Source organism: Myotis myotis, unplaced genomic scaffold (genome assembly GCF_014108235.1).
Source record: "Myotis myotis isolate mMyoMyo1 unplaced genomic scaffold, mMyoMyo1.p scaffold_m19_p_11, whole genome shotgun sequence".
NCBI classification, from domain to species: Eukaryota; Metazoa; Chordata; class Mammalia; order Chiroptera; family Vespertilionidae; genus Myotis; species Myotis myotis.
In genome coordinates, this window is record NW_023416315.1 from 58,425,094 (window position 1) to 58,446,973 (window position 21,880).

Sequence of the window (21,880 nt, forward strand, 5' to 3'; positions counted from 1 at the left end):
AAATCATATAGCTCCACCACAGCTCTGCATGGATATCTAATATTTCATTTCAAACTAAACATGTCCACGTGTGAGCTCCCAATTTCTCCAAACCTGCACTTCTCGAGTAGAAGTCATTTTGGACTCCTGGCTTTCTTTTACACCCACATATAACCCAACAACAAAACTGTTGGCTCTTTCTTCAATATATGTCCAAAATCCTACCTCTCCTCATCTACTTCTTGGGCCCTCGTCCAAGCTACCTTGCCTAGATTATTGAGATAATTTTCAAACTGTCCTCTCTCTTTGTCTCTTGCCCTATTAAAGTCTATTATCCTCACGGCAGCCACAAGGAGCCTTTTAAACCATAGTGAGATCATGTCCCTCTGTTCAAAACTTTCCAATGACTTCATCTCAGAGCAAAATCTGAAGTCCATGGTATGGCACATAAAGCCTGATGTGATCTGCTGCCGGTCTTCCCCCTGATCTCATCTCTTACCACTCTCCTGCTCATTCTTCTGTTATAGGAGCATTGGCTCCAACTGCCCCTTTGCCCACCAAGCATGCTGCTTTCTAGGGCCGTTGCACTTTTTTTTCTGCAACCCAGGACATTCTTATTCCAAATAGCTGCATGCTTTGCCTCTCTACTGAAATGTCCTCTTATTTAGAGGGGCCTTCTTGGATCTGAGCCTTCGTGTTCTCAGAATTTTATGTTCGCCGATTCTGCTTTCTCCCGCAGGCTGCTTTTCTCAGGATCCTGTCAGTTGGGTTTCATCACTAGGAATGCCAACATGAGATTGGAGAATGGCAGAAGAGAAAAGGGAGGAAGGCATATGTTCCTCTTTGTCAGGCTACATCTTCAGGCAGCAGAAAATCTCTCCAATGGCTCTAGTTTCCTTTGAACTAGCTTCTAGCTTCTTCCAGGTAACTCCGGCATCTAGGATATGGTAACATGATATATTTTCTTTGTCCCTCCCTGGTAGTGGCTCCCAACTGTTGCTGGTTTCTGGATTTTTTACTGCTATTTGGCCTTTCAGGTCTTCCAATACCCATGCAACCAATTCTTTTCATGAAATTCCTCTCTTTGAAATACTGAGACCTATTTCTGTTTTACTCACTGGATTCTGACTGACAACTTCTATCAGTTTCAGTTCCAGAAGGAAATTTGTAATTTGAGGAAAAATTAATAATTAAATGATTATTTACATAGGTGTTGGTTTGGTTTGGGGAAATCACAGGAATGATGCAGTAACTCTGGGCCAGTAACATCTGGGAACCACCACCAACCTCCAGGCTTAAGAGTTTAAGGCAGGGCTTCTTGACCTCAGCACTATTGACATTTTGGGCCAGATAATTCTTTTTGATGGGGAGGCTGTCCTGAACATTGTAGGATATTTAGCAGCATCCCTGTCATTTACCCACTAGATGCCAGTAGCATTCCCCTAGTTGGGGCCATCAAAATTATCTCCACACTTTGCCAAATGTACTGTGGGGACCAAAATAGCCCAAGGTTAAAAACCACTAGGCAAAACAGCTATTGGAAACCCTAAGAGAGAAAGGTGTAGGTAGATGACCATCAACTAGACAAACCTTTAATAGAAAGAGATAGCCACACCATTGCACTTCAGAAGGGCCAGAAGAAGAGGTATTCTAAAACTACTCTTCTCTTTCCCTTTGATCTCTTGCCAGTGGTCCCACTGGCCAAACCCAACTTAAACCAGAAAGAAAAAGTGCCCATTGTATAATCCATACAGGTCAACCGCATATGGTAGATAATAGAATGGAGAAATGTGGGGAACAGATCTGGAGAAGCAAAGGAATGGTACCTAACATGCTACCTTACATATCATGGTAAACACCCTTTCCATCCTGCCCTCTATTGTTCTCCACAACACTTACCACCCTTTGATATGCTATATGTTTCCTCATTTGTTCCCTGCCTTATGCTCAGTGCCTGGTACATTATAGATGTTCAATGATGTTTTTCAAATGAATGAATGATGGCATCCAATAGGAGAAAATATATTCTGGATATGCAGTAAAATCTTACTCTGGAAACAAAGTACAAATCACAGGGCTTAAAGGAAATATTTTGGTTTCAGAAAACATTTGAACTATGTAGCAAGTATATTAGTCACTTCTCCAGAGAAACAGAAACAACAAGTATGTGTGTGTACCTACAGAGATTTATTTTAAGGAGTTGGCTCACATGATTATGGAGGCTTGGTGAATTCAAAATCTTATGGAGCAGGCCAACAGGCTGGAGACTCAGGGAAGAGTTGTAATTTGAGTCCAAAGGCAGTCTTCTTGTTAGGGGATGTGAGTCTTTTCCCTATAAGGCCTTCATCTGATTGTATGAGGTCCACCCACATTATGGAGAGACATACTCAACTCAAAGTCCACCAATTTAAATGTGAATCTTATCCAAAAATTACCTTCATAGAAACATCTATAATAACATTTGGGGGAGAAACCAAGATGGCGGCATAGGTAAACACCGGAGTTTGCTGCCTTGAACAACCACTTCAAAAATACAACTAAAAGACGGAATGGACATCACCCAGAACCACAGGAAGGCTGGCTGAGGGGAAATTCTTCAACTAGAAGGAAAGAGAACAGCATACCGAGTCTCAGAGGAGGCGCAGTGCGGAAAATACAAACGTGAGGAGGTGCGTGCGGAGCAGCTGGTGGCTGAGGGCGCGGTTGTCGTTTTCAATCGGGAGGGAGGCTCAGGCTCTGAGCTCCAGTTCTGGGCGAGTCGCTAGGGACCCAGACTCAAACGGGAGAAGCGGGACTGTCTGGCATCGATCGGAACGCGAGGGCAGCTTTCCCTCCGAGGTTTGCAGTGGTTGCTGGGACTCTGAGAGGCAGAGCCTCTGGGGACGGGACTGAGAGCAGCCATAACTGCTTGCTCTGCCTGCCCTGTTGATCCCGTGCAACCCACCCCTCCCAAGCCCTGCGCAGAGCCATTTGCCAGATAGCCTCAGGCAAAGGCTAGATTAGCACCTCCCCAGAGGACAGAAGTTTTCCCACTGCAGACACAGCTGATTCTCACATCCAGTTGGCCTGGAGGTCAAATCCCCCTAGTATTAACTACAACAATCAAGGCTTAACTACAACAAGACTGCGCACAAAGACCACTAGGGGGTGCACCAAGAAAGCATAAAAAATGTGGAGACAAAGAAACAAGACAAAATTGTCAATGGAGGATATTGAATTCAGAACCACACTTTTAAGGTCTCTCAAGAACTGTCTAGAAGCCGCTGATAAACTTATTGAGATCTACAAGAAATCTAATGAGACCCTTGATGTTGTGATAAAGAACCAACTAGAAATTAAGCATACATGGACTGAAATAACGAATATTATACAGACTCCCAACAGCAGACCAGAGGAGCGCAAGAATCAAGTCAAAGATTTGAAATGCGAAGAAGCAAAAAACACCCAACTGGAAAAGCAAAATGAAAAAAGAATCTGAAAATACGAAGATAGTGTAAGGAGCCTCTAGGACAGCTTCAAGCGAACCAACATCCAAATTATAGGGGTGCCAGAAGATGAGAGAGAACAAGATATTGAAAACCTATTTGAAGAAATAATGACAGAAAACTTCCCCTTCCTGGTGAAAGAAATAGACTTACAATTCCAGGAAGTGCAGAAAACCCCAAACAAAAGGAATCCAAAGAGGACCACACCAAGACACATCATAATTAAAATGCCAAGAGCAAAAGACAAAGAGAGAATCTTAAAAGCAGCAAGAGAAAGAAACTCAGTTACCTACAAGGGAATACCCATACGACTGTCAGCTGATTTCTCAACAGAAACTTTGCAGGCCAGAAGGGAGTTTCTGGCAAGAAATATTCAAAGTGATGAATACCAAGAACCTACAACTAAGATTACTTTATCCAGCAAAGCTATCATTCAGAATTGAAGGTCAGATAAAGAGCTTCACAGATAAGGAAAAGTTAAAGGAGTTCATCACCACCAAACCAGTATTATATGAAATGCTGAAAGGTATCCTTTAAGAAGAGGAAGAAGAAGAAAAAGGTAAAGATACAAATTATGAACAACAAATATGCATCTATCAACAAGTGAATCTAAGAATCAAGTGAATAAATAATCTGATGAACAGAATGAACTGGTGATTATAATAGAATCAGGGGCATAGAAAGGGAATGGAGTGACTATTCTTGGGGGGGAAAGGGGTGTGGGAGATGCGGGAAGAGACTGGACAAAAATTGTGCACCTATGGATGAGGACAGTGGGTGGGGAGTGAGGGTGGAGGGTGGGGTGGGAACTGGAAGGAGGGGAGTTATGGGGGGAAAAAAAGAGGTACAAATGTAATAATCTGAACAATAAAGATTTAATTAAAAAAAATAACATTTGACCAAATGTCTGGGCACTGTGGTCCAGCCAAGTTGACCCATAAAGTTAACCATCACAGCAAGATTATAGTGTATTAAATTAAGTTAGATTTGTAGTGTACAAGTTAGATTACGAATAATATATAGTTTGAAGAAAATAGGCTGGGCTTTTCAATCCTAACCCTTTACTTTTTCATAAGGTAGAAAAATTCATACAATGAACTTGCTCCTGTTAACCTAAATATAAACACAGGTTTATCCTTAGCCACCATGTTCCACCTTTTTATCATTCACTTGATAAGGGACCTCAGATAGGCCAAATTGTTAAATGATACAATCAGAATTAAAAAAAAAAATTGGCTAAACAGTTTGATAACTCAAATATAATAAAATAAGGTTTAGTAAGGATACATGTAAGATCCTGAATTAAGGTAGAATGTAGATTCTGAAGAATGGTCTTAAAGTAGCATATAATCACAATATATGGAAATTAAATAGCATACTCTTAAACATCTAATGAGTCAAATAAGAAATTAGAATAAACATTGGAAAATCCTTTTATATGAATGAAAATACAAACACAACTTGTCAAAACCTATGGGATGCAGTGAAAGCAGTGCTCAGAGGGAAATTTATAGCAGTAAACGCCTATATTAAAAAAGAAGGAAGATCTCAAATCAGTAATTCAACTTTATATCCTAGAATTTAAAAAAAGAAGAGCAAACTAAATCCAAAGCTAGCAAAAGGAAGGCACTAAAAATGATTAAAACTGAAATAAATGAAAATGTAAAAACAATAGAGAGAATCAATGAAACAAAAAGTTGGTTTTTGAAAATATCAACAAAATTGACAAAGCCTTTAACTATACTAATCAATAAAAAAAAGAGGAGCCAAAAAGTTAGCTCAAAATGAATCAACATCTAAATGTAAGAGTTAAATTCATAAAACTTTTAGAAGAAAGCATAAGTATGACTCTTCATGACCTTAGATTGGCTATGGATTTTTGGATATGATAACAAAGGCATATGCAATAAAAGAAAAAATAATTTTAAATGATATTATCAAGAAAGTGAAAAGAAAACCCACAGAATGGGAGAAATTATTTGCAAATCATAAGGGTTTACATAGTATCCAGAATATATAAAGAACTTTTAAGACTCAACAACAACAGAAACAATGCAATTAAAAAATAAGCAATGGATTTCAATAGACATTTCTCCAAGGAAGATAAACAAATGGAGAACAAGCACATGAAAAGATGCTGAATATCATTACTCATTAGAGAAATGCAAATCCAAACCACTATGAAATACCACTTCACACCTACTAGGATGTCTATAATTTATTTATTTTAAAATAAATTTATTTCAGAGAGGAAGGGAGAGGGAGAGATAGAAACATCAATGATGAAAGAGAATCATTGATTGGTTGTCTCCTGCACTCCCCACACTGGGGATCGAGCCCACAACCCAGGCATATTCCCTGACCCAGAATCGAATTGTGACCTTCTGCTTCATAGGTCGACACTTGATCACTGAGCCACACCAGCTGGGCAGGAGATGTATAATTTAAAAATGTAAAATAATAAATGTTAGTGAGGATGTGGATAAATTAAACATGCTAACAGTACTGGTGGGAATGGTGCAAACACTGTGGAAAACAGTTTGGTGGTTCTTCAAAAACTGAAACAGAATTACCATATGAACCAGCAATTTCACTCAGACATATACTCAAAAAATTGAAAATAGGTACTCAAGCAAATACATGTGCATATATAATCATAACAGCACTATTCACAGTAGACAAAAGATTAAAACAATCCAAATGTCCATCAGTGTGTAAATGGATAAACAAATTGTGGCATATCCATATAATGGGTTATTATTCAGCCATAAAAAGGAATGAAGTGCTGATACATGCTACAACATGAATGTACCTAAAGAGCATGCTGAAAGAAGCCAGATACAAAAGGTCACATATTGTATAATTCCATCTATATGAAATGTCCAGAACAGGTAAGTCCACAGAGACAGAAAGCAGATTGGTAGTTTCCAGAATCTGGGGGCAGGGGGAAAGGGGAATAATTGCTTAATGGTAATAGGGTTTTCTTCTGGGGTAATGAAAATGTTATGGAACCAGATAGAGGTGATGGTTGTATAACATTGTGAATGTACTGACACTGAATTGTTCACTTTAAATAGGTGAATTTTATGTTATGTAAATATCACCTCAATCTAAAAAAAAATAGAGTATAAAATACACAGGAACTTAAGAGGTAAACCAACTTTATCTGGGTTTTTTTCTGATGAAAGAAAAGTAATAAAAGTATTAAATTGTGTATTTAGTTATCTAGTACCCATTAAAGTATTAAAATTATTTGGAGGTGGAAAGCATACATTCATTAATATGAATATGCTAGAGGCCTGGTGCACAAAATTTGTGCGCTGTGGGTGGGGGGGAGAGGAGTGTGTCCCTCAGCCCGGCCTGCACCCTCTCACACTCCAGGACCGCTCACTCCTTACTGCCCACCTGCTTGCTGCTCCTTAGTGCTGCCACGGAGGCGGGAGAGGCTCTCACCAGCGCCGCTGCGCTCGCCAGCCATGAGCCCAGCTTCTGGCTGAGCGGAGCTCCCCCTGTGGGAGCACACTGACCACCAAAGGGCAGCTCTTATGTTGAGCGTCTGCCCCCCTGGTGGTCAGTGCACATCATAGCGACCAGTCGTTCTGATTGTTCTGCCCTAATGGCGATAAGGCTAAGTGACCAGAACAACTGGTCGCTATGATGTGCACTGACCATCAGGGGGCAGACGCTCAACGCAGGAGCTAGCCCCTGGTGGTCAGTGCACTTACACAGGGGGAGTGCTGCTCAACCAGAAGCCGGACTCACAGCTGGAAAGCACAGCGGCAGTGGTGGGAGCCTCTCCCGCCTCTGCAGCAGCTCTAAGGAGCAGCGAGCCAAGCCGTAAGGAGCAGTGAGCAGGTGGGTGCTAAGGAGCAAGGGGTCCCAGACTGAGAGAGGGCACAGGCTGGGCTGAGGGTCTGCCTCCCCCCCCCCGCATGAATTTCATGCACCAGGCCTCTAGTATAGATATAGATACATACTGGACAGTAATAGACCCTAAGTTCTGGAGATTCAATATATTCTCCTGAGAAAAAAAATTCGTCTAAGTGTTGGTAAGTTACCAGAGACTCTAATACCTCTAGTCATTCCATGGCTTGTGGGTTATTTTTGTTAAAAACATAACAAAAAACTACAGCTTATACGTTTGCTATGATGTTTTGTGTTGCTATAGTCTGTTGCTGAAGGATATCCTAAATGCATAGTTTTGGCTGCAGTCTGACGTCTGTTTACCAAATCTATTTTTTCCACCTGTTCACTTAAACAAGAATCTTTACATTGCTTACTAATGTGCCAGAAGATTTTCTAAATGCTTTACAAATATTAAGTTATTCAGTCCTCATGCCAACCCTCTGATGTGGGTTCTATTATTTTCCCCATTTTACTGATGAAAAGTCTGAGGCATCGTTTGGTGAGAAAATGGCCCAGGTTCACACAGCCACTAACTAGGGAAGCCAAGGCTCGAGCCCAGGCTTTAAACCCTCCATGCTCTTAATCACAGTGCCACACTGCCTCCGTACAAAAGGGGGTACATTTAGAAAGCACCTTTTGTAGGGAAGGCAGATGGAAAGTGCACCCCAGATAGTGATAAATACAGTATTGACAATCAGTACACCATTCCACAGTAATTATTTCTGTTTTTGATAGAGTTTCTAGACTAGAAAAAGGAGTGAATTCAGCATAAATTGTGTTTGTGGACAAGGCATTTGCCAAGATGCCTCATGATTTATTTTAGAAAATATGTAATAATGTAAGCTGGTTTCTAGATCAAGTAAGTGAATTCATATCCAGTTGAATGACCATATCCAAAGACTAGTACTTACTGAATTTCCTTTCAACCTGTTAGGAAGCTTCTTGTGGCAGGTCACAGGGCTTTGTGCTGCCTCAAGTCCTAGTAAAACTTTTTAGCAATGTTGTCTGTTACGGCCAAAGGTGATCCTGAGGGAGGGGGGGGGACAGGGGGGAGGGTGAAAGAATTGAGAAAAGACAGACAAGAGAATGAAAGCTGGGTCTCGGTGGGATGCTGCTCCCTGATGAGGAGACAGCGCCAGCGCCCACAAGCCATGTCTTTATTTTATAGCAGATGTCACGAGGCAAAGTAGGGGCATGATCAAGTTGTTTACAGCATTCTCGTGAGTTTCAACCCTACTCAACTACATGCACCTGAACTCTTTCACAAGGCACGTGGGGCCACGTGTTCGGACCATAGGTTCAAGCTTACAACCACAGCCGTTGGCTATGATTGTGCTGGGAGGGCCCTGCCCTCCAGCTGGGACTTGCACGTGACAATGAGAGGACCCTGTCCTTTCATTAGTCCGAGGCTTGAACCTGGCCAAAACACTGTAGCTGCGCCCTATAGTTGTCAATAAAGGACATCGTTAGAAAATCAATCCAATTTGAAGAAGATATCTAACTGGTCCTATGGGAGAGGTTTGTTAACACACTAACGGCTAGAATGGAGAAAATTAATCTAACAAGCTGGAATTTAACAGCCATGAGAAGTCCTTTACTCAGCTACAGAAAAACAAACTGTCCGAGATCTGGGTGGGGAAGAGATGGCTTAATAACATCACATGGGGGAGAGAAAAAAAGAAAAGAAACTTAAGGGTTTCCGTTGGCTGGAAGCTAAATATGAGTCAATGGCAAGTCGTGGCTACTTAACAAAGCAAAACAAAACCCTAAAGAAATCTTAGCCTGGAAAAACAGAATTATAGTAAAAGAACTCTTTGTTCCATTAGTCAGCCCATACCTGGGAATTGAGTACTATTTCAGGTATTGCATCAAAGAGGGGCAGCATCAAACTATAGGGGTCCAGAATGGGATAGAAAGGTGCAAGGCTGAAACTATCTCATGAAGAATGTCTGCAGGAATGGGAAATATAATTAGTCAGGGATTTAATGTCTTCAGTTATCTGGGCTGGTGCCGATGGGAGGCAGTGTTCAAAGAGAGAGTTCGTATGAGATAAATTACTTACTCTGTGCTACTCCCTTCTATAGAAAATCTACGTAAAGGGAGCTTAACGTTGAGTGCTTACTGTGAGCCAGGAAGTAATAACCACTTTACATCCCCACACCAACTCTCTGAGACAGTTATTGGTATGTTTCTGACACCTTACCAGTATTCTACTAACTCTTCCTTTTGAAGATCAAGTGAGGGGAAAGCATATGCTTGTCAAGGTAAACACACTATTTGATGCTGGATCCTACGATTCAACTTGAAGCTTCATGATCAACTTCTGAAAGAAGGGCTCTTTGCTCCCACGATCCAACACAGTCGTGAACCATTTACTTTCTGTACTCAGACCAGAATCAGAATGGGGCAAGGCAGTAAGTGAACTTCAAGGAGGTTGCCAAATCCAGGAGCAGTGCCTGAGTAACAGGACTTGCCTCTGCTACCAAACAAAAGGACTTCATTCGCCTGCATGCATCAAAATCGGACGGGAATAGCAGATTGCAGCAAATGAAGTGAAGGTTTATGGAAGGAAATGTCACCAAAACCAGAGTCACAGGTGAGCTGTTGCTCTAAGACCTGGCTCCCTGGTGGCTTCTAGGAAATGGGTTGTATAAGGGACTAAGGGAGTTAGGCTCGTGGTCTCCATTGATTGGTTAGCACTAGGGTAGAGAATAGTTGATCATTGCATCTGGTCCTGATATCAGCCCTGGTGTCATTCTGCTTAGTTTTGCAAGGATTTGTTTAGTGGGATGGTTTTGGTTTCTGGGCCTGGAGCTGAAACAAAACTGAGGCCAAGATGTTATCTATAGATTGACCAAAACTCTGTCTCTGTGGACAACAGACTCAAGGCTTTGTTCCTAAGATTATGTGATGCTGGCCAGAACCTCATTGTCCTGGGGGCTTCATGACTAAGGGGGTGGACCTGCAAAGGAGAGAGAGGTAGCTGATTCAGGGTGCTCCCAGGCTGCCTAAGGCCAGTTTGAACCAACCTCTATCTTGAGGTTTAGTTTATAAATGAGAACTTGAAGATCATATGCAAGAAATTATTTGAAAAAAAATACTAAGGGAAGTATTTGAATTTCAATCCATCATTCCTGCACCTCCATAGGAAATATAAACCCTGCTCTCTGGTGTCCTGGACTTTCCAGATGCAGGCCACATGCGTCTTTCAGACTTCGTTTTCCATTACATCCCTACATGGGTCCCTTGTTTCATCTAAGCTGAAATTCTCATCCCTAGTATCATACTGCCACACCTTTTCCTGTTATTGTTTCCTTTACTTGGAAAGACTTTTTTCTCTCTCTTTCAAAATCATACTCATCACTTCAAAATACCATCTCCTTCATGAAACCTGTTTTTACCAGCAACCCCCATACCATGGGTGAGATGTTTTCTTCGCTGAGCTCCACAGCCCATGTCTAAGACTATTTGTATTGCACTTAGGTTACTACTTAATCAGTCTCCAAGACCAGCTCACATAGTGTGGTATACAGATTTAACATATTTTGTCCCCTAGGTTTATAAACACAGAATACCCTAATGGTTTTATACTGCATAATGACTCATTGTAACACATTTTCTAAGTGGAAAAAACAACTCAAGGAAATGGAAGGCAGAAACACATTTTGCCCTCAGCACTTGTGCAACAGGTTATTTGAACCATCTATAATTGGCAGTGCACAATGAGGGAACAGCGCTGTTTTTCTTCTAGCTTTGCCTTCAAAAACACTGTTGGCTCTCTCTCCTGTGCCTTGGAGATGTCGCAGGCAGATCCAATGACTCTCAATTCACTCTTGGGCATTAACACAGTCTCCCTTTTCAGGTATTAAAAGGTACACCTAGCTAAAGACTTCAAATTGTCATCCATTTCAAGGTGTCACCCTCCCCTCAGCTCAGAACTGAGTTTTGCTCTTTGCTTTCTCCTCCCCCAGTTCGTTCTGGCAAGGTCTCCTAGAGTCGCTCCTAATAAGCTCCTGGAATATCTCCTTAAACTTTGGGGAAAATGATGCTCACAGTAAATCAGGCGGAGATGCTGGGAATTCCTTGGCAGAGGAACAGGTTAAAGGCTCAGAAAGGTGAGCATCTTAGAACTGACTGATGGTGCAACGCCAGAGAACCACTAAATGACCAGGAGACACAGAGGCACTGTCTTCACTGAAGCAGGAAGGAATGCTTCATGGGGGAGACACCAGCATCTGACAAAGGCAGTGTTGTCTGTCCTCATTGCATGAACATCGTAGAGTGCACTTACACAAGCCTGGATGGCATAGCCAACGCTGACATTGGGAAATATTTCTGGGAAACTGGGCTCCCTGGTGTCAGTGGAGATAATAGGATTCTGGAAGAGCAGAAGCAAGTCCACAGCATAGAACTATCAGAGCGAAGGTAAGATTGGTGAAATTAATTGGCTGCATTAATTGCCACAATAAGCCTCTAGGAAGACAGGTTGATGCAATTCTCTGAGTGAATAGCAAGGCCAGAGTGACAACCAGGAGGCCTTGACTCTCAAGAATCTGTGGCAAGGACTAATAAACCATGGTATCTAGGAGCAAGATGTATGGGCAGGCAAATGAGGTACTAATTGATTTATATATCCAAAAAAGATCTTGAGTGGGTTAGTACCACAAAGAAAATCTGGTCTCTTGTCTAGTTTCAAGAGTTGAGGTGGATTTCAGATTCAGAATCTATTGATTGACTTGTTGTGCCCCCTTGAGGAAGGTGGCTGAAACACCATAGCAAGCCCTTAGAGTAGCTATTAACAATTCTTCCTCAAAGGGACTAACAGATTTTTATCAGATTAACTGTACACTGAGTAAAGTAAATATTTGAGTATTTTAAGGGCTGTGGATAACCCTAACTTAACTCTGGTGCCGTGTCACATATAGAAATTTTTTGATATTTGCAACCATAGTAAAACAAAGACTTATATTTTTGATATTTCTTTTATATATTTAAATGCCATTTAACAAAGAAAAATCAACCAAAAAAATGAGTTCGCGTATCACCTCTGACACGCGTGTCATAGGTTCGCCATCCCTGGGCTAAGAGGAAACCCCTAAAAGTTCTCCCTGATCTGCAACCCTAGGCAAAGATGGTAAGTTGAAAAAAATAAAACATCCTGCAGTGAGTTGCTCACTCTCAACCACTTAAAGGAGACAGGAGTGACTATCTCCATAATAGCCCATTCAGTTAACCAGTTTAATCCTTGTTTAAATTAAATAGATCGTGGAGGATGACAATGAACCTTGATTACCTGGACATTTTGGACACTGGTCCACTATACTGATGACACCATGCCAGTTGGACCCAGTAGCAGAAAGTGACTAGAGCTGTGAATGCTTAGGTAAGAGATGTATTCCTCGGATGATAGGGAATAAACCTGTGAATATTCAGGGATCTAACACATCTGTGGCATTTTTTAGAGGTATAATAGTTTAGACCAGGGGTTGGCAAACTATGGCCTGTGAGCCCACTGACTTTTCAAAATGTTTTTATTGATTTTTTTAAGAGAGTGGGGAAGGGAGAGGGAGAGAGAGGGAGAGAGAGAATCATCCATCGGCTGCCTCCTGTGCCGGAAGCCAATTCCAGCATGTCAGTAGGGCTGAATCATCTGGAAATGGCTGAGGGCATTTCTCCAAACCTGAAAAGGTTGCATAAAATGATTGCTTGCTGCCAGACAGCTGAGGACATTTCAGGCTACATGTTATTGCCTCCTACTGGCCAAACACCTGAACAACTGTAGGCAATTCCCCAATCTGACAATGGATTGTGTATATAAACCCTGGCCTTTGATGTATATCTACCTTGCCTTAGGACAAATTGTGTTAATAAATAGAAAGGGGTCCTGAGACAAGGAGAACTTAGTTCCTTTAGCTAAATCTTCTCTGACTCCCCATAATGCCTTTCAAAATTATGTTTTGTCTCTGGACTCTTTATTAATTTAAGCACAGCGCCTTCTCCAGATTCCTGAGCCCTTCTAGATGCTGGATCAAGACCACCGGCATTACTCCTACACACACCCACACCCCTCACACCCCCCACACCCCACACCCCGGGATCAACCCAACTCGGGCATATGCCCTGACCAGGAATGGAGTTGATCACCTCTCAGTGAATGGCATGACACTCAACTAACTGAGCCACACTGGCCAGGGTGCCTTTTTTCTTTTTAATGGCCCTAAAGCTAAGAATAGTCTTATATTTTAAAATCGTTGAAAAAAAGAAAAAGAACTCTTTGTCACATGTGAAAAATATTTGAAATTAAAGGTTATATCTATCAGTAAATGAAGTTTTATTACAACAGCCACATGCATTTATTTTCATATTGTCTATGGTTGTATTCGAGTTTTAAGAGCAGACTTGTGCCGAAACCGGTTTGGCTCAGTGGATAGAGCGTCGGCCTGCGGACTTAAAAGGTCCCAGGTTCGATTCCGGTCAAGGGCATGTACCTGGGTTGCGGGCATATCCCCAGTAGGAGATGTGCAGGAGGCAGCTGATCGATGTTTCTCTCTCATCGATGTTTCTAACTCTCTATCTCTCTCCCTTCCTCTCTGCAAAAAATCAATAAAATATATTTAAAAAAAAAAAAAAAAGAGCAGACTTGAAAAGTTGCAACAGAGACCATATGTGGAACTCTCATCCCTTCATACGGCTGCTCAGTAAGTCATGATGCACTCAGAAAGCATTTCAAGTGCCAAGCATAGTTTTGTACCATGATATTTTCTGACATTTTGTTTTATTTTATTTTACCAGTGCATATCTTTTATGTCGAAACAAGAAAAGTGGACTTCAAATTTTGCTACAACTGTGCTAAGCACAATGTGTGTCACCATCACCAGATTAAGCACTAATCACAATATTCCAAACTCATAGGAAAGTGACAGTTAAAAAAATTAGGACAGCTAGAATTTCTTCACAAGAATTAAAAATGTAAATGAAGCTGCAACCAAAGCAAGTTTCCAAGTGGCTTATTAGCAAGCAAAGAAAGTGGTTTACCAATATTAAGTTAATAAGATTGTATTTGATTGGAAAAGTTGAAGAAATGTGTCCAGAGAAAATAAACCTGTTTAAAACAATCAAACTATGGTAAGAACAGTTGGTCCAAGAGTTGGGGACCTTGGTTGCAACATCAACAGTTGTTACAAAAAGAAGGCTGATGGTTCTGGGTATTTTTCCTTGTATCTTAATGAGTTGACAGATGCTACCGGCACTGCTCAGTTGTTGTTTACTTGAGGTAGCAACGCCAGGTTTGAAGTGACTGAAGAATTGGGTTCGTCTGTGTAGAACAAGTACAAGTGAGAATATTTTCAAAGAAGTTGAGAAAATCTCTAATACAGAACAACCTGAAGTGGAATCTGCTAAGATGTGTTACAACTCCTAGTGGTAGAAATTTGTGTGGAACAGAAAAGGTTTAATTGGACAAATTTACAAAGCTTATGAAAAAGTAGAAGGTTAAAGCCTGCAGTTACTCGTGTGATTTATCGGCAGATACTATGCAGAAAATACAGCCATGTGCTACTTAGCAACAGGGAGATGTCCTGAGAAATGCATCGCTCGGCAATTTCGTCGTTGTATGGACATCGTAGAGTGCACTCACACAGACCTGGGTGGCACAGCCTACTACACACCCAGCTATATGGGATAACCTATGGCGCCTAGGCCACGGCATGTTACTGTGCCGAATGCTGTAGGCGATGTGGTAAGTATTTGTGTATCTAAACATGTCTAAACATAAAAATGGTACAGAAAAAAATAGAATGTAAAAGATAAAAAATGGTGCTCGCTTCGGCAGCAACATATACTAAAAATTGGAACGATACAGAGAAGATTAGCGTGGCCCCTGCGCAAGGATGACACACAAATTTGTGAAGCATTCCACTTTTTTCCTCTAGTTTAAATTTTACCTTCTAAAGTTCAGATCAAGTTTCATCTCTTTTATAAGGCTTCCCAAATCTTTACCACTCAATAATCAACCTTTTTCCTGTAGTTTTTCAATTGCTTGTCTAGCCACACATTTTAACTTTATCAATGCCACCATATTTGCACTAAAGTTTATTAAATTGAATTCAGTCCAATAGTAGGAAAAGCATATTAATTATGCTTAATTATAGCCTGGTCGACATGGCTCAGTGGTTGAGTGTTGACCTATGAACCGGGAGGTCACAGTTTGATTCCCGGTCAGAGCATATGCCCACATTTCAGGCTTGATCCCCAGTGTAGGGCATGAAGAAGGCAGCTGATCAAGGATTCGCTCTCATCACTGATGTTTCTATCTCTCTCTCCCTCTCCCTTCCTCTCTGAAATCAATAAAAGAAGAAAAGATAAAAAAGATAAAAAATGATACATCTCTATAGGGTACTGACCATAAACGGAGCTTGCAGACTGGAAGTTGCTCTGGGTGAGTGAGTGGTAAGTGAAAGTGGGGGCCTAAGGCATTACTGTATGCTATGGTAGTTTTATAAACGTACACTTACTGAATTTATATAACAACACAAAATTGACTCAAGCACAAGAGAAAATGATGCAATTGACAGACTTGGTAAACATGATATGTATGAGGCTGCTGCCAACATATTTTATGATTAGGAAGAGTACGCTCTAAAATAACAATAAAAGTACGGTAAATACAAAATCAGAAACATAGTCATTTATTATCATTATCAAGTATTATGCACTGTACATAATTGTATGTGCTATACTCTTTTTTTTAAATTATATTTTCTTGATTTCAGAGAGGAAGGGAGAGGAAGAGAGATAGAAACATCAATGATGAAAGAGAATCATTGATTGGCTGCCTCTTGCACACCCCCCACTAGTGGTCGAGCCTGCAACCGGGCATGTGCCCTTGACAGGAATTGAACCTGGGGCTCTTCAGTCTGCAGGCCAATGCTCTATCCACTGAGCCAAACCAGATAGGGCTGTGTTATACTCTTGTATGACTGGCAGAGCAGTAGGTTTTCTTAAACCAGCTTCCCCACAAACACATAAGGAATGCATTGTCCTATGACATTCTGAAGGCTATGGTGTCACGAGGCAATAGAAACTTTCCAGCTCCATTATAATTTTATGCGACCACCATTGTGTATGTGGTCCATAGTTGACCAAAACATCATTATGTGAGGCAAGATTGCATTTGAGTCTGTCATGTATTATTAAACCAATAACAAAAATTAACTGTATTCACTTTTGTGAATTTGAGTGTCTTCACTTCTATGAACTTTCTGTCAGCAATAGAAGCTGAATATCCTGACTTGCCCTACCAAACAGCAGTTTGATGGTTTAGTAATGGTAAAGTTTAATTGAGATTTTTCTTTTAGACCAAGGCTGAAATTGAAATTTTTCTGAACAAGAAGAACTACCCTCAAGCCACTATTATGAACGACTTGGGAATTTTTTTGCTAATTTTTATGTGTGATCTGGTATGAATTTTTACCTTTTAGAGACATATACTGATATATTTATAGATGAAAGGGTTTGATCTTTGGGATTTGCTTCAAATTAATCAGGTGGAGGCCCTGGCCAGTGTGGCTCAGTTGGTTGCACATCATCCCATGCACAGAGAAGTCTCCAGTTCCATTCCTGTGCAGGCTCGATCCCCAATAGGGGGCGTGCAGGAGGCAGCCAATTGATCTTTCTCCCTCATCAATGTTTCTATCTCTCTATCCCTCTCCCTTCCTCTCTCTCTAAAAAAAAAATATTTAAAAACATATTTTAAAAAATAGCTTTAAGAAAATAAAGTATTAAGCTTTAATTTAAACACTAATGATTAATTGGCATTATTTACACACAAAAAAAATTGGATATAGAGTAGGAATATACAGCCATGACAAGTACTTGGAAGGCTCTCACAAGGTATAGGCTAAGACTTGTTCCATGTAGTCCCAGCATACAGAATTGAGTCCTACGGGTGGAAGATATAGGAAGGCATATTTTGGCATAAAAAAAAAGGCTTCTCTGAACACAACATTTTTCTAAATATTAGTTGGGAGAAGTGAATTCCTGGTCACTGGAAGTGGTTGGGCCAGTCTGATCTTGAAGATCTGGACGACCTTCAGTGCCTCAAGGCACCACCAAACAGACTGTCTGGTTGAGACTGAACCGGTTAAGTCAACCCTACCATTTCCACTGCAGCCAGAAGCACAGCATTGTTGGTTAGCCTTGGGGCCACCTCAGCTCCTGACCCTGGCTCACTTCCTACACAAACATAGGGCATGGCTGCAGGGAGACAAACCTGTTTATCAGCATTTACGGCTGTGAGTGCATTTGCATCTGTTAGATTCCCTAAGGACGATAGTGCAAGGCTGATAATTATGGTGAAGCAACTGTTTGAACTACTTGTTTGAGTACTTGGCTTCCAGTCTGGAGGTAGAACTCAATTATTAAGTTACAGAACATTAGAATACAACAACGACAGCAGTATTTTCTGCTTTACAATATTACCTTTTTGTTTCGAAATAAACAAAGTTGGAAGACAGACGCTGCACCCATAAAGAGCTGAAATCAGGGAAGAAAGGAGTCAAGAGATTATTTCCCTGAAATCATTCTTTTCCTCTGAAAGTTTAATCAGAAATGAAGGAAATGGGCTTAGGACTAGTTCCAGATTATTGCAAGGAGCTGGAGTGTGGACTAAAGGGATAGACTCTTCTGGGCCGGCATGATCTGAGAGGCAGGTGGAAAGCGTGGATCTTTGGATTTACCTGAGAGACAGGCCAGAAGGGACTACTTTGGTGGATATGAAAATGCGAATACTTTGGAAAGAGTGGTTTCTAACTTCACTGTTTTCCTAACCTAGTTCTGTGTTTTGTTGTTGTTGTTAATCCATACCCAAGGACATTTTTCCCCCCATTGATTTTTAGAGAGAGCGTAAGAGAGAGGTAGAGACAAACAGAGAGAGAGACAGATCAATTGGTTGCCTCCCACATGCATCCAGCCAGGACCAGGGATCGAACCTGCAACTGAGGTATGTACCCTCGACCAGAGTCGAACCCGAGATCCTCTAGCCAATGAGCAAAACAGGGTAGGGCTCTGTGTCTGGACTTTGAAGAAAATACTTGGCACTTGATTTATTTTGAAGAATATGTATGAGTGAGGCCTGTGTTGCTTTATTAGAATCATTAAAACCAAGGAAAGAGGTTGGTAAGAGAAAGAATGAGCTGGGGCTTGTGGATATGTTTTTATTTTCAGAAGCCTGACCCCTCTTATGACTCCACAGCCTTTGCCCTGGTGGAAGAGTGACAACAATGTGTCTTGCTTGTGCCAACAGAAGGCCAAAGCCCCAAATCCAGAGACAGGCTGAGGAAGATACGTAAGTGAAGTCATGGTGTGGCGACCTCGACCAACAACTTCACAATGGATAAGATTGTATTTGGACGTGGGAGTGCAATGTGCAGAGAGCCAACACGCAGAAGGCAACAGGGCTGCTCAAAAGGTGGAGCCTCACAACCTGCTCTTTCTAGTGATGTCCAGAGACTGGCGTTTGCAATGTTAGCAAGACAATAAAAAAAGAAAAGAAAAGAAAATTAATAAGGGATCTGCCAGGCTTCTCCACTGTAAAGTCACTCTTTGCCCCTTGGTAATTGTCCTAGTCAGCTCAGGCTGCTGTAACAAGTTACCATGGACTGGAGTGGCTTACACAGCAAACATTTATTTTTCACAGTTCTGGAGGCTGGAAGTCCAACATCAAGGTGCCAACAGATCTAGTGTCAGATAAGAACCCACTTCTCGGTTTGCAGATGGTCATCGCATTGTGTCCTGATGTGGTGGAGAGGGGAGGGAGGGAGGGAGGAAGGGAGAGAGAGAGAGAGAGAGAGAGAGAGAGAGAGAGAGAGAGAGAGAGAGAGAGAGAGAGAGAGAGAGAGAGAGAGAGAGAGAGAGAGAGAGAGATCTCCCATGTCTCCTCATAAGAGCACTAATCTCATTGATGAGGGTGTCCCTCTCATGACCCAATTACTTCCCAAAGGTCCTGTCTCCAAATACCATCACATTGGGTGTTGGGATTTGAACACACGAAATTGAGGGGGGACATAAACATTCAGTCCATAATTGTAATTAATAAGCATTTTTTTGAAGAGGTACTTTGAGATTAGGTAAATATCCTATTCCTCAGTACCCGCTGGTGTTTCTTGGATGGACTAGTTATTAATATGATTGCCCATTGTTTCTTCTATATTTATACTTGGCAATATGCTGTGAGGAAAACTTTTAATTTTCATTTATTTATTTCAGTCTCACAGACCCCTCTTCTATTCAGTGGATCATAATCCATTAGTGTCATTAATTTTTATGCTCTAAATGAGCTGGCCTCTGTTCCTGTAGCCAGGACCCCCTCATTCATGAGCACTCCCTCACTTTCTGGTGGAAAAATATATTCCCTGCTTCAACCCTGGAATTAGATATTTCTCCAAGCAACCCTAGTCTCTTTTAATGGAGAATGGTACATACACATCTATAGTTCCACAAATCTTTACATCTCAATTTCTATGCCAATCTATCTCTATGGAAAACCACGAGTTCACACTAATTCTAATCCTGTTCCACAGGGGCCATTCTAGGTTTGTATCTTTTCATAGTTGTCATCTCTTACAGTGAGAAATCTGACTCTGTGGCTGACTACATACTAGTAATTTGTAGAATCCAGTGGAAAATGAAAATGCAGGGGCCCTTGTCCAAAAAGCAGGGGAAAGATGCCAATAAAGGTACTGCATATAAATCTTTTTCCTTTTTCCAGGGTCTCTCTCTCTGTCTCTCTCTCAACTAGTCACACCTGTTTTTATTTGTTATTTAATGTCAAAATGGTAAGTTATTAGCATGAATTTTACTGCTCATCTTTCTATTATGCAGTATCAGTTTTAAATGCAAATAGGAGAGCATTGAACTCATATGGAAAATCAGGAGAACATAACACAACTCATATTTTGGAGCTCATACACACAGATGTATGTTGTTTTACCAGGACAGTGGAAACATTGCACAAAACTAATTCAACTGTTTTTATTTCACTTCTTGATGTATACACGTTCTTCCAACATGTTCTTCATTTGATTTACTGATGAATAAGGTTGTGCCAAAAGGAAAAGAAACTATGGTTTGCCCTATTTTTTTCTTCTACATCATCTTCAGTACAAGTGACTGTCTAACAAACAGAAGTAACACAAGTAAGGGTTCATGTGGCTAGGTCAGGACCACCGAATGACCTCCTTATCTTAAGGTCAGCTGATCTGGAACCTTAATTATATCTGTAAAATCCCCTTTATCATACAATATAACACAATTATGTGAATGTTATCACATTCAAATATTGGGGGACCTTTTAGAATTTTGCTTACTACATCTAGCTTGAAATAGACAACGGCTGCAGCCATCAGAGGGAATGTGGCCCTGCCAAACCTTGATTTTGAACTTCTAGCCTCCGGAGCTGTGAAAGAATATGTATCTGGTGTTTGAAGCAACACTTGTGTGGTAATTTGTGATGGAGCCCTAGGGAAACTGCTATACTGGAGGAAGAAATAAAAACTGGAATAATCAGAATACTGCTGTTCATAGGAAAACAGCAAGGGGTATGAATTCAGCTTATCAATAAATATGACAGCCATTATCTTTAATTTCCAGGATTCTTCAAAGACTGGGCAGTAAGGGTATAATTTTGCCTATTATGATGGCCCAAGACCCCTGCGAAGCTACCATACACAAGCTGTCTTTGTCCCTGCTTCTCTCCAGAGCTATTAGCATGGCTTGACTCATAGAGATACTACTGTGGCCGTTCTCCTCCACTCATGCTTCTCTGGCCCCCTGAAAGCTGTGTCCTGGTAGAAAGCAGACCTAGTGCTATGGCCTATCACCAAGCCCTGTTCAAATCATAGTTAGTAGGAAGTTGATAGTAGAGGGGGTGGGGGATATACCTGTTTCAAGTTTGGAGTAGAACAAATAGAATGGAAGGGATGGAATAACGACAGTTTTTCAATTCCTATTTTAGCCTCATTATTAGACCTGAGTGAGGATAGGAATAAAAATTTGATCATGAATTAAGACTGACATTCTCCACCTATCACCCTGGACTGCAAAGTGATCATCTCGGTCCCAGTTTAAGAGTGTCATGCAGTCCATGAAATTTATGATTATTTGTAGAGTCCTTCATGGCTCACTCAGAGTATGCGGGTGGGCACTATGGGTTGTAACAATTAAGAGACATGATTTCAGTTTTCTCAACTGTAAATCCAGAATAAATACTTTTCATCCATCCATTCATCCATCCATTATCCTTCATCCATTCATCATCCTTCATCCACCCAACAGATATTGAGGCACAGGGGATACAACAACAAATGAAACAGACACCAATTCCTGCTCTTATAGAGCTTACATTCTACTGGGTAGAAACATAACAAGCAAGCAAGCAAACAAACAATAAGTAAAATATATATATGTTAGTTAAATAAATGCTGTGGCAGAAAATAAAACAGAAGGGAAAGAGA

General features: G+C 41.0%; 1 long non-coding RNA gene and 1 other non-coding gene across 3 annotated transcripts; both read left to right on the forward strand.

The window, feature by feature from the left end:
- Positions 1 to 11,347: 11,347 nt before the first annotated feature.
- On the forward strand, positions 11,348 to 18,931 carry LOC118665737. Of its 2 annotated transcripts, none has more exons than XR_004970742.1 (4): positions 11,348 to 11,485; positions 12,633 to 12,753; positions 14,163 to 15,108; positions 18,673 to 18,931. It is a non-coding gene; the product is annotated as an uncharacterized LOC118665737 (long non-coding RNA). The 2 variants fall into 2 exon arrangements; XR_004970743.1 differs by lacking the exon at positions 18,673 to 18,931 and adding an exon at positions 15,723 to 15,804.
- Positions 15,186 to 15,294, forward strand: LOC118666634. Its single transcript, XR_004970994.1, has one exon. It is a non-coding gene; the product is annotated as a U6 spliceosomal RNA (small nuclear RNA).
- Positions 18,932 to 21,880: the final 2,949 nt, after the last annotated feature.